Source organism: Terrapene carolina, unplaced genomic scaffold (genome assembly GCF_002925995.2).
Source record: "Terrapene carolina triunguis isolate 2854851 unplaced genomic scaffold, T_m_triunguis-2.0 Scaffold53, whole genome shotgun sequence".
Classification (NCBI taxonomy): domain Eukaryota; kingdom Metazoa; phylum Chordata; order Testudines; family Emydidae; genus Terrapene; species Terrapene triunguis.
In genome coordinates this window covers 14,782,937-14,797,629 of record NW_020664404.1, presented here as the reverse complement: position 1 = coordinate 14,797,629, position 14,693 = coordinate 14,782,937, and the positions used below count along the sequence as shown (strand labels likewise).

The window sequence follows — 14,693 nt, the reverse complement described above, 5'->3', positions numbered from 1 at the left end:
CCTGCCAGCAGAGTACCCCCACTCCTTGCTGTGGGGGGCATAGGCCAGCTCTTCCCAGGGGAGCACTGAGCCAGGGACAGGTATAGCACCAGGCACCACAGCCCGATCAGGTCTCTGGACCGGAGTGCCATGCAAGGACAGCTCACACAGCCAGAGATGAACAGGCATTCAGCAAGGGTGACCAGATGTCCCAATTTTATAGGGGCAATCACAATATTCAGGGCTTTGTCTTATATAGACACTTATTACCCCCCATCCCCGTCCTGATATTTCACACTTATTATCTGATCACCCTACATTCAACATCACCCAGTATGGCCAACAGTCAAAAGTCAACCCCACCTTCAAACCTTTCTCATTTCTGTGCTCAGCTCATGGTTTCAGATTTCTCTCTGCAAGCAGGAGGGCTGGAAACTTCCATTTTTTTCTAGAGGTAAATGAAAACCAAGATTCTCATATAGTCACAGCACTCCAACAGCTGGGGTTTTAAGAAAAACTATCACAAGCGTAAGTAACAATGGAATTTACTATAGTACCCAAAGGGCTCAGTCATGTATCCTAGCCCTATGGTTCTGGGTGCTATAATCACCTGAAGAAGAGCACTGTGTAGCTCAAAAGCTTGTGTCTCTCATTAACAGAAGTTGGTCCAATAAAAGATATTACCTCACCCACCTTGTCTCTCTAATAATCATACATAATAAGTAACAGCCCCAGCCCCAAAAAGCTTACAGTCTTGGTTAGTGAAAAGATGCAACAGCTGGAGAGGCTGCACAGAAATAACCTCACCTTATTCTGGTTATTAGTCTGTCTCTCCGGTGGGGGTGGACAGCTCAGATATAAGAGCAGCACAATGAGAAAGAAACCCAGTAACAAACTCATAGTGGAACACACAAACTAACTGACTCCCTTCCTCTCACCCCCATTTCTCTCCGTGGGTGTCTGGCTGGCCAGCTGGTTGTTCCCACCACTCCCATTCTATATCTCTTCTAGTTCCACATTGTGTAGGCCTTGTTTTCTCCTGTAGTGCTTGGATCTGGAGAGCGCTCCCCAAAATGTGTTTCCTCCTGCTCATGGAATATGGCAGATACTGTTCCATTAACACTGACAAGAACATCTATTGTTCCTCCCTCAAATCCTTTCTAATAACACTCAGGTCTGGGAAGAGAAACATGCTGTTGCTTTCAGACAGGATGTCCTGTTGCTCCAATTTTAGCAGCACATCTCTATTCCTTCATGTCTACCAAAAGCTAAAATAAAAGCACCCCCATTATTTCCAGTGTCAGTGTTTCCTCCCATCCATATTCTGAAATATCTCACCACAAATATAGTTTTTTCTCAATATAAGCTTTCTGCATTCATGATTAAAGCTAAGATTTTGTCATGGATATTTTTAGTAAAAGTCAGGGACAGGCCACGGGCAATAAAGAAAAATTCACGGAAGCCTGTGACCTGTCCCTGACTTTTACTAAAAATATTCATGATAAAATGGGAAGGGCTGGGCGGCTGTGGGGCGGCTGGGAGCTCTGGGGGCCCCCACCACCCATGGAGGTCGAAGCTCTAGGGTCCCCCTCCAACCACTGCTCAGAACTGCAGGGTCCCCCTTCTGCCGGTGGTGGCGAGGAGCTGCTGGGGTCCCCCGCCTCTCCACAGCGACGGGGAACTGCGGGGATCAAAACAAAAAGAATCCTGACAATGGTATTGGTCCATTAAAGATGGAAATAGTAGAAATTTAAATAATAATTAGAAAAGGCAGACATGTTCACTAAATATTTCTCTTCTGTATTTGGGGAAAAACAGATGACAGTCTCATCCTATGATGATGATAACATTCTTTCCATTCCACTAATATCTCTGGAAGATACTAAAAAGAAGCTACTCAAGTTAGACATTTTAAAATCAGCAGGTCTAAATAACTTGCGTTCAAGAGTTTTAAAAGAGCTGGCGGGGGAGTTCACTGGACCGTTAATATTGATTTTCAATAAGTCTTGGAGCACAGAAGACTGGAAGAAAGCTAAAGTTGAGCCAGTTTTTAAAAAGAATAAATGGGATGACCTGAGTAATTCTCCAGTCACTGACTATTTTTAAATCAAGCTTGGATGTTTTTCTAAAAAATGAGCTCTAATAATTTGGGCGGGATGAGGGAGGGGGATTCTATGGCCTGTGTTATACAGGAGATCAGATTTTGTGATCACAGTGCTCTCTACTGGCCATGGAGTCTATGAATCTATGATATACAATTCAGCAGAGATAGCACCCCATTTATAAGCATGTGAAACATGGACAGTTTACTGCAAACACATTAAGTATCTTGTAAAATTTCATGTGTGCTATATCTGTTCTATTCTAAAGCTCTGGACACTCAATAATAGACTTAAAGGTGGCAATTCTTCAACAAAAACATTTCAAAACCAGATTCCAACAAGAAACTGCAGAACTGGAATTAATTTGCAAACTGGACACCATAAAATTAGGCCTGAATAAAGACTGGGAGTGGATGGGTCACTACAAAAGCTAATTTCCCCATACAGTTCTGTCTCATCTTACGGGGGGTTCCGTTCCGCGGTTAGCGCGTAAAGTGAAAACCGCGTATAGTCAAAATTACATTGAGTTCAATGGCAGGCGGAATCGCCCGCACTACAGGTACAGTATTAAAATTGTTATTTTTCTCTTTTTGTTTGTTTGTTTTTGTTTTTGCCGACCGCGTAAAGCTGAAAACACGCATGTTAAATGCGCGTAAGATGCGAGAGACCTGTACTAATTTCCCCCTACTGTTACTCACACCTTCTTGACAACTGTTTGAAATGGGCCACCCTGATTACGTTGCCCTCATTACCACTACAAAAGTGATTTTTCCTCCCTTGGTATTCTACTGTTGAGAATAGCCCATTTCCACTTTAATTGAATTGTCTCGTTAGCACTGACCCCCCCCACTTGGTAAGGCAACTCCCATCTTTTCATGTACTGTGTATATATATACACCTGTCTACTGTATTTTCCACTCCATGCATCTGATGAAGTGGGTTTTAGCCCACAAAAGCTTATGCCCAAATACATTTGTTAGTCTCTAAGGTGCCACAAGTACTCCTCGTTGTTTTTGCTGGTACAGACTAACACGGCTACCACTCTGAAAATGATGAGACAAAGTCTCAAACATTAAAGTCCTTGAAAAAGCAAAAAACAACCAGCAACAAGGCAATGTAATCAAAGCTCTGCTTAAACAGGCAGGTCATAGTATAAGAATGGGCGATGATAGACTCCCAACAAAACTTTTCTATAGTGAGCTGAAACTCAGAAAATGCAAGAGGCCCTTCACACTTCAGCAGAATCTCACCTCATGCAGCATAACTACTGATAACTTTGAAGACAGAGCCACAGACAGATCTGAATGGAAAGCAACTATCCATAAAGGTTGTAAACACTTTGAGGAAGACAGATGTGAAAAATCGATCGAAAAGACAGCCAAGTATCAAGAGGGAGCCTGCACATTCCTGTGTGATATCTGTTTGTGATCTTGCTCTTCACGGATTGGACTATACAGCCACATAAGAACACACATGACACCATGACATCACTGTTAGATGCAACAGTCATCTACCTATTATTTAGTTAGTTTAATTACTAAGATACATTCTCACACTATTAATTTATTCTGAATTTAAAACTTTTAGTAACATAGGTCTGTGAAAAGACACTCAAACAGGTTTTAAACATAGGATCCAGGAGACAGATATGGTCTGTTTCTGTTATTTATTCAGCCTATATGACAGATTCAGATTTTGCAGAATGCAAGTTTTCATTAAAAGAAGCATATCTCTAGCTCTTACTATTGTAAAGAAAATCTTAAAAATATGAAACATGTGTAGCCTATACATAACTGAGGCAGCGTGGTTTTCCTGAATCTGTACACAGCCTGAAATAACAGCTCTAAGAGATGTGAACTAGTTATCTAGTTGGGATGCAACTCTTGAATCACGTCATGAGCCATATTTTACAATAATAAAGGTACATGACTGAGCATGTAACTTGCATGGTTATTACCACTTCGTCAACAAATCAGTTAATTGCGTGCACAAAAAAACAAATAATTTTAAACAGCAATTTGTCTTCTCAACAGAATTAATTTGGTACCCTTACTGTAAATAACTGAATATGCTGTACACCACAACACAGAATATATGGCAATGAAGGCAACAACAGTGTGAGTCCTTGTAGTCTCCCCTGTTCTAATGCAGCACTGAAGGCATTAACAATCCTTGGTCTCTTGACAGCCACACTGGGCAACCCACCTTCCTCCATCAGAGTGAAGTAGGATGAAATTTTTTCAACAAATAGGTTATGTGCCAAAAATACACTTTTGATTGAGCTGAAACTATTCATAAATTTGACCAAGTTAGTTTGGGCCAGCTTCAGAGAAGTGAGAGACAGCATGTCTGTCCATCTATCAGCCTAGCAGTTAGAGCACTTACCTGGGATGTGGGAGATGTGTATTCAAATCCCTCCTCTAAATCAGGCAGACAGAAGATTTGAATCCACAACTCCTACCTCACAGTGAGAGGCTTAATCACCAGGGAACTGTCATTTTCACTAACTCTCTCTCTTTGGCCCAATGAATATTTAAGTATTTATACAAAGTAAAATACCTTTCACAGGAGAACCTGAGAGTGACTCATCTCAGAATTGTCTATAGCCTGGTGGTTAGAATGCTCATCTAGGAGGGTACAGCTCTGAGTTGAATCCCTGAGCCAGTGTGTGGATTCAAACCTTGGTCTTCTCCTTCCCAAGCAAGTGCCCTAACCACTAGAGGTCACACCCATATTTGCTGACAAATTCTGAACATTTTCGGAATCTATCTATTGTTTCTGATTTTTCGATTTGCAGGTTGAACCAAAAAATAAATTATTTACCCAGCTCTAGATGTAAGATGCCTTAAACAAAACCTTTCGAAACCAACCCAAACCAGCAGGGGGCACCTTTGAGATTTGCATGCAGGACACTGAAAGTCTGCTGTCTATACACCTCTACCTCGATATAACGCCACCCGATATAACACGAATTCGGATATAACGTGGTAAAGCAGCGCTCCGGGCGTGGGGGCGGCTGCGCACTTCGGTGGATCAAACCAAATTCAATATAACGCGGTTTCACCTATAACGCGGTAAGATTTTTTGGCTTCCGAGGACAGCATTATATCGAGGTAGAGGTGTACTTCTAATTCCCCTACCTCTCTAGGTGTCATGTAACAAAAATTAGATTCACACTGGTTCTCCCTATATTGGCCTAAACTCTCCACTCCTCCCTTGATTTATCCAGAACCCTAAAAAGGCTAAATCCTCACCTGGAGAACATACAGATCATTGTAGACCTCTGTTTTTGTGAACAGGTTTGCACAAAAAGATGAGTCTTTCACTGTGTCTTAAAAATGGCAAGACTCCAATTCTTCTTGTGTATCCCATGTAATGTTTACACAAATGTACCAATATATATTTCAAATTTAAGGTGCTAACCCTGGTGAATGAGGTCCTGTCTCTGACTTGGTTTGAAAAGTAATTGAAAAACCAATACATACCTCAAAAATACATGGTAATGTTATCTCCACAGAACCTTCAGCTACTGTATCATGGGTGGTCTACAATAACACAAGTACAAATTCAAGGACTAAAGACAAGATTAAAACATGTAATGTAATAAACTTAATGAGAATCAAGATATCCACCTCCTTAAAGTCCTCTGCCTGCTTTTCCTTTGCTTCTGGTCTAAAACTGCTGTGTACTGTTTCTGTGAACTATTAAACAGTTGCTGAATTTCATATTAGAAATAATTCAGAGGAATAATAATTATAACCATCAGTTTAGGCCTGAAAACACAATTTTCAGTTGAAAATTAAGTAATGTGAAATGAGACCCTGCCAAGCAGCTTCTGGGCAGCAAGCAGCAAAGAGCTGCTATTAGCATGTCTGAAGCTCCATTGACATTGGGACTGTTCTTAAGTCCTTCACAGCCATAAATCAGTAACCATAGCATCTGTCCTTACTGGGATCATCCATGGACTTAGTACCAAGCAATTGGTTATTTATAAGTTTTCACGTTCCCTATCAATGTCAAGGAACTTTTTGGGGGGATTTTACTTCCCCTTTTCAAATTCAGTAAAGGCTTGAACTGAGAGGCTTAGGTTGGACTTCAGCTGTTAAAAACTCTAAATACAAATAATCTTCCAACCTGCTCCATAACCAAAAGCTGAGAACCAGGACAGACAGAAAGCAATTTATGGTGAAGAGGGGCTAGAAGAAGAGTCCCAAAAGAGTGCTCTAATGGCTAAATGTGGAGACTGTGGAGTAAGCGCAGCTCTGGCCACCTCCAGTTTAATTCATCTTAGGCTTTGTCTTCACTAGGAAAAAAGGAGTATTTTGCCACATATTAGCTTTAGGCTTCCCCCTAGTTAGTGTTTACCTCAACCTGCTAACATGTGAAAACTAAAACTGCCCTGTCCACACTAGGATGTTACCATATGTTAACTAATATATGGTAAAACACCTTTTCTTCCTAATGTGGTTGCACACTTGGATTGGGAGATCTATCTTTCTATTTAGGTACTTTCTAACCCCCATTACCTTAGCATCTGTTGCCTCCCAATCTGAAAGAAGAAGAAGAATCTCTCTTCTTTCCCAGCCTGTAAGAGAAATAATTTTATTAGTTTATAGGCAGTTTGTGTGAGTGAGTGGGTGTGTTGGGTATCCATTTGTGTGTGAAGAAATTATTGAAGGGAAACTAAATTGAAGAGATGAGATTTACATTTAGAAACCAACTTAATTACATTGGTACAACTTTCTTGTAGACAAGATCTTAGTTCTGAATAGGGTGAGGCTTGGTGTCACTCTTATCTCTTGCAGAAGTGAGTTTCAAAGTGTAGGTCTGGCTCCTGTGAAAGTTCTGTCCCTCACACTCATGAGCCTCCTACTATTGGTCAACAGTTTCATTGTTTCTGGGGGAAGCAACTGTTGTGGGAGGTCATCACTATGGACACAGAGATGATTTCTTGGGTGGCCAGGGCCATTTGCATGGAGGGTTTTGAATATCTGAACCGATACCTTGAAATAGACTCTGTATTCAGTGAGGACTAAATACAGAGGAAGGAACACTGGGGTGATGTGTCCACTAAGAAGACAACTGCATTTTGTATTGATTGATGATTTTCCAGGTGTGAAGCTTCATTCCTAGATATGAGTTGCAATAAAGGAGCCTGGAGGTACATTCATGGACACTACAAATTCTATTAGGCCAAATCTCATTTCTGCTTTTCCCTTCTAAGAACTGTTTTGTTTTTCTATTGCAGGTAAACTCAACCAGAAAGAAATTTCTGTTAATCTACCGAGGAAGATAAAAACACGAACTAATACTGGAGTACATTTACTTTTTAGTTGCAAAAGTATATAGATGCAAATTACCTGCCTCTCTCATGCTCCTTGCAAATTGGTAACGTGGCCCTTGATGGTGAAATCTGAATGACCCTAGATTAGCAATTGGGTTTCTAGTACAGGCAACACAACAGAAATATAGAAAAAGGGGTATGGATGAAATGAAAATGATGACTCAAGTGTTTTCTTCTATGATTTGATTATGCTATGTTTAAATATGTGTTGAATTAATCAGTTCTCAGTCAGAGACAAGTAGCAGAAAGGAACACATCATTTTACTGCTCATTAAATAGATTTTGGCAACTCGTACTCACACATTTCTTAGGGTACGTCCAGACTACCCACTGTATCGGCGGGTAGCGATCAATTTATCAGGGATCGATATATCGCGTCTCGTTAAGATGCGATATATTGATCCCTGAACTCGCTCCCCGTCGACTCCGGAACTCCACCAGAGCGAGCGGCGGCAGCGGAGTCGACGGGGGAGCCGCGGCCGTCGATCCCGCACCGTGAGGACGGGAGGTAAGTTGGAATAAGATATGTCGACTTCAGCTACGGTATTCCCGTAGCTGAAGTTGCGTATCTTACATCGACACCCCCTCCAGTGTAGACCAGGCCTTAGCTTCAGTTTATGCCCTTTTCTTTCTCTCCCTGTTACCCTGGCAAATGCATTCCTGACACCCACATTCCCTCCATCCTTTAAAAATGGATATCCTTCAGTCATACCCTTGTCTCTTCTAGGGAATACAAACCCTTTCCTATAACCTTGGCTTAGGTATGTACCCTCTGAGAGTTTTAGCACCCTCATTGCCCTCTTTGGTGCCTTTTTGGGGTGTGCCTAGCATAGTGTGAGCACTACTGGAAACAAGAGTAATCTTCAATATCCTCTTTTCTACACGGACCTCTGAACTGTGTCCAGCACTCCAGGTTTGGTCTCACTGCCCCTGTGACCCCTTCTCATTCCTGCTTTATCCCTCTATCACTACCTCCTTTTTGCTCTTTGATTTCTTGTTGGCTGAGCTGGTAACTTTAGTTTTCTGTTATCATTGTTCTCCAGACCTTTCTTCTAATCAGTGCCTTGCTGATGGGGATAATTTAGGGCAGAATCCACTTTGTCCTTTTCAGTCCTACCTCTATTATTTTATTATATTTTTCTACATTAAAACACAAAAGTCCCTTGTCAGCTCCAGCCCCCATTTAGTTCTGTGCCTTTCAATCCAATGCCCTTCTCTATGGTACCAGCTGGTCTTCCTAGTTATGTCTTCAGCAAATTTGCACATCTTGCATATTCCCTTTTCTGTGTCATTGATATATTGTGAGCAAAACTGGGCCCAACAGCAATGCCTGCAACATTTTACTTGTCACACCTCTGCTACCTGATCTGTAACCATTTACTATAATTCTCTCATCTCTGTTACTAAGTCAGTTGTTATGCAATTGAGGATTTCAGTTGCTAATATTAGATAGCCTTTTATTTTGCTGCTTCACTACTGTCTGTTCTCATTGTCACTTTCCAAAAGCAATTAATCAAGTGTGTTAAACATGCCTTCGTTTTTGGAAATCCCTGGGTACTGTCTTTCTCTTACAACATACTGGTTTAAGAAGGGCACCATTTCTGGCCTCCTGAATGAGCTGCATACATGCAATATATGCAGCAGAGTAACACCTACCTGCTTCACTGTGCAGGCCAGTTAATTATACATAAACACAAACAGCTCTTTGTTACCTGTCCATCTGAAGATCATTTCTCCCTCCTTATGGTGATGTCATCTGCTTTTTTTTCCATCTCGGCTCTAGAGTTGGCGATGCCAGGAATATTTCTTTCTTTTCCTTTGTAAATCCAGAATATAAATCACCCTTTATTAATGAGCCTTCTAAATTAGTTCAGTGACTGTTACCCTCTGTCAATGCAACATGCACACATGGTGAGCTACTGGAGCATATATCAATGAAAGGAGTTGTTACTGTATCACAATAACATTTAATTATCCTTAATATAGCACCAAAGATGTATACGGAGCTGATCAGTAGATAATATGTGCCTCTGCCCTGAGGAGCAGCTTCTCATCATTATACTGCTATTATACAAAAGCTTCTCATTATTATACTGCTGTTTTATCACCAGTGTCCTAACTCGGCCTTAAATACATTCCAAATAACATGCAGAATAAATTTAAACAACATGCCCAGCGGCTTCCTTAATGAGAGGTGTATTCCAGGTATACATGGCAGAAACATGGACCTCTGAGTCTGATAGCTAGGATATAGGAACTCTACACCCATTGGGAGGTATTTACAGTAGTTTATGGCCACTTTCTGACAGCTCTACATGATGCCACATGATCCATCCCCTGTCACCCATTCCCAGCTTCTGGCAAACAGAAGCTAGGGACACCATCCCTGCCCATCCTGACTAATAGCCATTGATGGACCTATCCTCCATGAACTTATCTAGTTCTTTTTTGAACCGAGGTATAGTCTTGGCCTTCACAACATCCTCTGGCAAGGAGTTCCACAAGTTGACTGTGCGTTGTGTGAAAAAATACTTCCTTTTGTTTGTTTTAAACCTGCTGCCTATTAATTTTATTTGGTGACTCCTAGCTTTCGTGTTCTGAGGAGTAAATAACACTTCCTTACTTACTTTCTCCACACCAGTCATGATTTTATAGACCTCTATCATATCCCCCCCTTAGTCATCTCTTTTCCAAGCTGAAAAGTCCCAGACTTATTAATCTCTCCTCATATAGAAGTCGTTCCATACCACTAATAATTTTTGTTGCCCTTCTCTAAACCTCTTCCAATTCCAATATATCTTTTTTGAGCTGGGGTGACCACATCTGCACGCAGTATTCAAGATGTGGGAATATCATGGATTTATATAGAGGCAATATGATATTTTCTGTCTTATTATCTACCCCTTTCTTAATGATTCCCAACATTCTGTTCGCTTTTTTGACCTTCGCTGCACATTGAGTGGATGTCTTCAGAGAATTATTCACAATGATTCCAAGATCTCTTTCTTGAATGGTAACAGCTAATTTAAACACCATCATTTTATATATATAGTTGGGATTATGTTTTCCAATGTGCATTAGTTTGCATTTATCAACCTTGAATTTCATCTGCCATTTTGTTGCCCAGTCACCCAGTTTTGTGAGATCCTTTTCTAGCTCTTTACAGTCTGATTGGGACTTAACTATCTTGAGTAGTTTTGTATCATCTGCAAATTTTGCCACCTCACTGTTTACCCCTTCTTCCAGATAATTTATGAATATGTTGAATAGGACTGGTCCCAGTACAGACCCCTGGGGGACACCACTATTTACCTCTCTCCATTCTGAAAACTAACCATTTATTCCTACCCTCTGTTTCCTATCTTTTAATGAGTTACCAGTCCATGAAAGGACCTTCCCTCTTATCCCATGACAGCTTAGTTTGCTTAAGAGCCTGTGGTGATGGACCTTGTCAAAGGCTTTCTGAAAATCTAAGTACACTGTGTCCACTGGATCCTCCTTGTCCATCCTTGTTGACCCCCTCAAAGAATTCCAGTAGATTGGTGAGGCATGATTTCCCTTTACAAAAACCATGTTGTCGTTTTCCCCAACAAATTATGTTCATCTATGTGTCTGACAATTAATGCTGTTTGAGTTCCTGAGGGCTTGTCTACACTTAAAATGCTGCAGTGGCACTGCTGCAGCAGTAGCACTTCAGTGTTAATACTACCTATGCTGATGGGAGAAGTCCTCCCATCACTGTAGGCCTCCCCAAGAGGCAGTAGCTAGGTTGATAGAAGAATTCTTCCATTGACCTAGTGCTGGTCTATACCGGGGTTAGGTCGGTATAGCGATGTCTCTCAGGGGTATGGATTTCCCTGAGAAACATCGCTATACCGTTGTAAATTCTAATGTAGACCAGGGCTTAATTGTGCATTTCTTACCCGAGAGAGACAAGGTGAGTGAGGTAATATATTTTATTGGACCAACTTCTGTTGGGGAGAGAATCTGGTCCAATAAAAGATATGACCTCACACAGCTTGTCTCTCTAATATCCTGGGACTGACATGGCTACAACTACACTGCACACAACATTTCTTATCTTGACATCTTTGGATTTCTTTCAAGTGTAACCTTAACTAGGAATTTTGTGGATTTATTATGCTTCATTTGGGGATAATTATAATATCCCTATTAGTTATATTTTTACCCTTAATTTACTAATATGTATTCTCAAACTCAGTTCCACCTTCATGTAGGTTTTATTTTGCCTGAGAATACATATATGACTCCCTTTTAAGAACTATCCCTACTATCTCTGCAGGAAAGTCCTTTCCCCTTCCCCAAGATCAGGGGTGAGGCATACTGGATGGTCAGTGTTTGTGGAAAGGTTGCCCTGCTGTTCTGCTTTAGCTAAACAGAAGACCAAGCCAACGCCTTTCACCAGCACTAAATCTACACAATTTTTTAAAGCCAAAGGTTGTATACAAATTAGCTAATTAAATCATTTGCACAAAACGTCTCACATGGAACTGCACAAAACTTGGTAGCTATAACCATTCCCTATTTTCTGCACAAGTCAACAGCAGTGTTGGGCATTTGGGAATACCGAGGCATTGCTATGATAAAAGGCCAAAAGGTAAATGGACGCTAGAATAAAGCTGAAATGTCACAGACATGGCCACATAACCGCATTGTAACAAACTGTAAAAAGTCCATGATTTTTCCCAAACATAATTAAATCAGTGTCTAATTGGGATCATTAGGGCTTTTATCTTCTGCTCCCTGTTGGATAAAATTGAGAGGCCCTGCAGTTTGAAAGGGTCTTATCTGTATTGATGAAGTCTGCCCCAAATATTATGAGTTGGTCTACAGACTTTGTGATTGTGAGCTGAATGCAGAAGGTCATCTTTTCTGCAGTGGTTTTTCATCTCTAGAATGGTCAGAAGTTTCAGTCTTTCCTTCAAGACTTTGACATTTTCACAGTAACCTAACTAACCTTGCCCAGGAGAACCAAAATGAACTGTTCTCCCCCATCCCTTTCCTAGTACAAAGACCACACAGGCCTCCCCAACCCCTAAGGAATTGGCCAGTCTGGAAGCAATGAAGATTAGCCAATGTCCTCAAGTTTATTAATTGCTCTTAGTTTATTCATTGTTCAACAGCCAGAATCCTTCAGCGAGGAGAGATTTAAAATAAAGATGTATTATTTATTATAGTATATTTATATTTTCTATTATACATTAAGGTCCTGACCACTCATGAACATTAAAGATCCTGTGATGCTTTTCATAACATTATGGATATTAACTCAGATGTCCTGGCCAAATTCCAGCTTAGGAACTACATCCTGCCTTCCTAAATGCCCCTCTGCAGTTGGATACAGGATTCCTCTTCACTCCCTCTCCAAAACTGTTATGCAGTGTTAGTGTGTACTGTCAGACAGCTGCTGCCTTTGACCCCAAAGCAGATGCACGTCAGTTTTGGGTGAAGTGATCCTTGAGTAGAGCTTGTGTATCTGTTTAAGTCTGTAAACTATTTGGGATCCTTGGCTGAAAAGAGCTCTCAGGGGTAAGAAGAAGAAAGAGCCAATTTAAATGCCAGATCATCATTATGCCTCTAATATAGCACAGCTGTGGGTCAATGGGTTGAGAACTCTATGTCTGCACAGATCTCACCTTTACATGGATTTTGAGAGAGTTGGATGTTAATTGATCCTAATGAATAATATGTTTATACTAGTAGATTTTCTTTGAGGGAGAAACCATAAACATTTGATATTCAACATAAGGATCTATGTGAATAAAAGCAACATTATTACCAGGTGAAAATGGCTACAGAACAGCAAGGAATGGATAGTAATGCATGCTATTTTTAATCACCATAATATTTGTGGCATTAATGATGCCATACATATTATTATTATAAAAATTACTATTAAATAAATACCATTTGTTTGGTTTTGGGTAAACCCCTAAACAAATGGGATATTTGTTATCACAATACTTTCCCCTTTTTAAAAGAAACAAGTTTTCCTGCATTGGCTATAGAGCTGTGCCAAACAGAAGATACAGCAATAAACTCTGTAAACAGTTCTGTACAGGTCTTTCTTCTCTATAACTTTGTCATGAAAAATCATGGACACTTCTTTCCCAAGGTAACTTTATTTTAAACAATAAAATAATTAAAGAGCCCTGCCCAGGCAAAGAAAAGCAATGTTAGTATTACTATTTTCTATTCATCTATTTCTAGGGTGACCAGATGTCCCAATTTTATAAGGACAGTCCCAATTTTGGGGTCTTTTCTTACGTAGGCTCCTATTACCGCCCCCACCCCGGTCCCGATTTGTCACATTTGCTGTCTGGTCACGCTATTTCCAAAATCTTGTTATTCTTTTTGCATTTTTCAAAAAAACCCAAATAATTATACATCTTTTATCTGTAAAAGTTCTCATGCCAACTCATGAGCAACCCTACAGTAAATTAATGAGCACACAACAGAACAGTTTTTGTCAAGGAAATAGATTTCCATTTCAAGTTTCCAATGAGTTATGGAAAAATAAACATAAAATTATTATGTAAGATACCTTGACAAGATCCTGTTAGCTCTTCTGGCCTTTGAGAGACACCTGGATCAGTTGGGACACTACTCTGAAATTCAAACTTTTCCAAGAATGTTCTGGTGTCCTGCTAGTACCTGTGGAGAGCAATTTGCAGTTACACAACTGTTTACTGCCGCAGAAATGCAGCTTGACTGCTTCTGAGCTGTCAAGGTGGAGACCATATTGCATTCTAAACTAAATAAATGCTCTTCCCAGGATTGCTGGGGATTTTACTATAAACCTAAAGGGGAAACTAAAAGGAGAAGAGTCCAGTGAAAGATGCTTCCAGCGCTGAATTCAGAGTGTTGTTGGTTAGTATAGGAAGAGCCTGAAGAATCAAAGGTCAGCAAAAAGCCACAGCTGAGTTAAGAAGTGCATATCCCAGTGAAAGATGGGTGCAGCCACAGTCAAAGGACTGGGCATTTGAGAAATGATATTGCCAAAGTGTACATTATCTTGATGGGTAAAACAACTTTTTATTATCTGCAGCATGCCATATGCAATGATCTTGCTGGTGTAACTGTCAGTTTGTGCTGTGAAAATGGAAAGCAGGGTGAAGGGGAGAACAGGCAGTATTTGACTTCTGAAAAAATTCCTTATTTTAATTGTATCACTTTGAACATTTTATAATTTGCAAAAAGAACAGGAGTACTTGTGGCACCTTAGAGACTAACAAATTTATTAGAGC

At 40.4% G+C, this 14,693-nt stretch overlaps 2 long non-coding RNA genes across 2 annotated transcripts in view; both read right to left on the bottom strand.

Moving 5' to 3' along the window:
* Positions 1-350: 350 nt before the first annotated feature.
* Positions 351-6,669, bottom strand: LOC112109022. The gene is made up of 3 exons (XR_003899893.1): positions 6,608-6,669; positions 5,567-5,626; positions 351-427 (listed from the first exon to the last, which is right to left on the bottom strand). It is a non-coding gene; the product is annotated as an uncharacterized LOC112109022 (long non-coding RNA).
* A 2,476-nt stretch (positions 6,670-9,145) lies between these two features.
* LOC115271281 overlaps positions 9,146-14,693 on the bottom strand; it is a 6,946-nt gene continuing 1,398 nt past the window's right edge. The window contains exons 2-3 of the long non-coding RNA XR_003899888.1: positions 13,991-14,100; positions 9,146-9,241 (exon numbers count right to left, since the gene is read on the bottom strand). This is a non-coding gene — a long non-coding RNA (uncharacterized LOC115271281). The remainder of the gene's footprint in view (positions 9,242-13,990; positions 14,101-14,693) is intronic.